Here is a 3492-nt window from a genome sequence, read left to right as displayed (position 1 = left end):
GTCTCTTTTGGCTTCTAGAAAACTCCTATAGTTTCTTGACATGTGGCAACTTACTTCATGGCAACTTGCTTTCTCACAGCCGGCAAGGGAAGGAGAAATTTCAAAAAAAAGTCCTCTGGAGTCTTATGTAATAGAATAGAATCACTATCATAACTTTTGCTACATTTTATAGGTTAGAAGTAAGTCATGGGACTTCCATTCCCAAAGGAAGAGAATTATACAAGTCTAATAACATCAGGAAGTGGGATGTAAAGTCTGTCTGCCATAGGCTCCATCTTCCTCCTCTGCTTCTGAAAAGTGGACTTTAGCAATACCAAATATTTCTACTTATGTAAACAGACTTTTAAAAATATCTCTAGGAATTTACATATGCATGTGTATCTAACTGAAATGTCCTTCCCTACTTTATCTTCTCCAGCAATTCTTTTCCAATGTCCTCCACCTTTGAAAATTTTAATCATTCCCTTCTCTGTTCTCTGGATCCATAGGGTGATGCTCATCACCCAGTGGGGTACCTTATCCCATTGTATATCTTCTGTATTAGACTGTAATTTCTTTGAGATTGGGAAGTATGTGTTCATCACTTCTCTATCTCCAGTGCTCACATCTAATTTGACTAATAAATCTGGAGAATGTGTGAAAGGTGACTTATTTAATAAGAAGTGGTCATTGATCTAAAATAGAGTTCTGCAACCTTTTTACTCTCATACTCCCTAAATAAATTTTGAAAAATTACTTTCCATTTCATATGTTTTTGAATTGGTATTTATAATTAGTCAGTTTTTATTAGGCTATGCTGCTATAACAAATATACCGTAAATCTTAGTGGCTTGTAATAACAGAGTCTTATTTCTTACATGCCTGATATGTTGGCATCTGGTCGTTTACCTGATACTTTGACTTCTGTTCCATACGTCTTCTTTCCAGGATCCAGGTTGAAGTGCTGTCTGATGTTTGGGACATGATATTCTTGTGGCAGAAAGAAAAAAGCTCTGGCAGAACCAAGCGGTGACCTTTAAAGTTTCTGGCAGCTGTGGCACACCTCACTTCTGCTCATATTCCATGAGCCAAAGCAAATCATATGGCCAAGCCTGATGCAGGTGTATTCCATTCATAAGAAAGGGACAGCAAATAATTTCAAAATACAATCTATCACAACATCTAATAATTTTTAATCATACATTTAATAGTTTTATAAATGTTAAAATCTCTGGCATATTGTGTATGTGCCTTAAATACATTTTTTTTTGTCATAACCTTAGACTTCATTCAGTTTTTGAAAATTTTCACTCATACAAAATCCCCTTGGCAAAGGTGGTCACGTATTCAAAGAAATCAGTCAGATCAGCCTTGTTTTTATGTCAGAAAAAAATCTGACAAAATTTCAATTCAAATATGCTGTTGATACGTTCCCTTGGCAAGTACTCATTTCTAATTCATAGATAGGTAGATAGTTGCACAGTCAACATCACAGAGCTCTGCCATTATTTGTTTTCCTAGAAGAAATAAGGTTCTGTTCCTTTAATGATTCTTGCTAAAGTCCTTGCTTTGCTGTCGAGGAGTTCCTTTTGGAACAATGCATGTTGAATTGTTCCCTCCTTTGGTGTCCCAGAGGATTTTACTCACCAAGGCAAGATTTGGATGGGCAAGAAAAATACCATATTTTGTCAGGTAGGAAAATGGTGACTCTGAAAAGGGAGTGAAACGCCGACGTGGCAGCTGGAGGTGCTGATTTGACAAGAATTTATGGATGTTGAGGATCTGGAAAACGATTCTTTTAAATTATTCTTGCCAGGGTCCTCCCTCCCACCACCACCGAAAAGTCCGGGGGCCCCATAGGGGTACCCGCATACAATTTGAAGATTATTTCTATCAGATATGGGATGCTCTAGGCATAGGTGAAGGTGAAAATAAACAGAAGGACCTCAGCGAAATAAAGAGCCATAAAAAAGTGAAGTAAAAGGCTCAAAGTATATAAAAAATATTAAAGTTGAGGAGTAAAAGCATTCCCTGGCTGAAGCTGACTCGGGAGATGACACCAATCTCCCCCTTCAAGGAGAAGAGGAGAAACCAGTGACGGGTTGGATTTGGAAAGAGAATCTGGGAGTGCATCCCAGACTGAGGAGTAAGCATGAGAGGAGAGAGTCCTGGACACCAGCCCGTGAAGGATGAATATGTTGGTGCCAGTTTGAGGAAACAGCACGTACATAGTCTCTCCAGTTGATTTCAGAGGAAGTTTCAGGAATCATTGATTTCATCTGCTCGTCACCAGCATGATTAATACATGTTTCAGGAGACACACACACACACTTTCTTATTAATGAAGCCCGTATGCCTTACACGAGAAACAGATCACAAAGCTCTGGAAATACTTTCCTAGGCCATTTCCTGTCCCTGCCCCCACCACTCCATCATCCACCACCCACCACTTCTTTCCCTTCCTTTCTTCACCTTCTCTTCTTCTTTCTTCTCCTTTTCTTGTCTTCTGCCTTTTTCTCGTTCTTCTCTTTTATTCCCGTCCTCATCCCCAAAGGCTTTACCCTGCCTCAACTTCTTTAATAAGCTATTGACACCGATTTAGGGAAAAAAAAGAACATACATACTCTGTACCTCACCTCGGAAAAGCTCAGGAAGCTTTTTAGCTTGGGAAGAGCATTCTTTGTTGGGAAAATGAATCAAGAAGGCAATAACGTATTGTTGAAATTCTCTAGCCAAGTACGATGTGGCGTACCACCAAAGAGCTTACTTAGGGTCCTTAATCAAATCTGTCTTTATTATTAAAAAATACATGCTCATATAGAATTGTATGATGCTGGAAGGTGTAAGGTACTGAGAGGCAATTGAATTCAAAATGCTCATTTTACAAAAGAGGAAACAAAGGCCAGAAAGAGAAAATGATTTGTCCAAAGTCATAGGACTGGCGATTTTCCACCTTATAATCCATTATATGTGGGGAAAATCAGGACTCTTGTGTCAAAAGTCCAGAAGAAACGTATTAACATAAACACAATGAAGCAAATGCATATATATATATATATATATATATATATGTGTGTGTGTGTATATATATATATATACACACACACATATATATGTATATATATGTATGTGTTCATTTATACATATACATATACATACATGTATACACACACGCACACACACACACACACACACACACACACACACACACATATATAAAAATAGGTTTATAGTATTTAAAATCGGATAAGAGCTATTTTGCAAGTGCTTTTATAACCTTTCAAAATTTAATTCTTGAAAACAAAAATATGACATTCATCCTCATTTAAGCAGTATGCAAGGAAGGGCGGAAATACACATTTACTGAGGAATTACTTCAGTTGCATGCTATGCTGAGTGCTTTAACATGTTATCTCATTTAGTCTTCGTAGAAACCCTTTGAGAATGTAAAAATAAAGAATAATTATTGATATTATAGAAGAAAAAGTAATAATTTCTTTAAGTCAGAAAGCT

The sequence above is a fragment of the Pteropus alecto genome, unplaced genomic scaffold (assembly GCF_000325575.1).
Source record: "Pteropus alecto unplaced genomic scaffold, ASM32557v1 scaffold7, whole genome shotgun sequence".
NCBI lineage: Eukaryota > Metazoa > Chordata > Mammalia > Chiroptera > Pteropodidae > Pteropus > Pteropus alecto.
The sequence above is the reverse complement of the archived record's forward strand: the minus strand, read 5'-3'. Positions refer to the sequence as shown.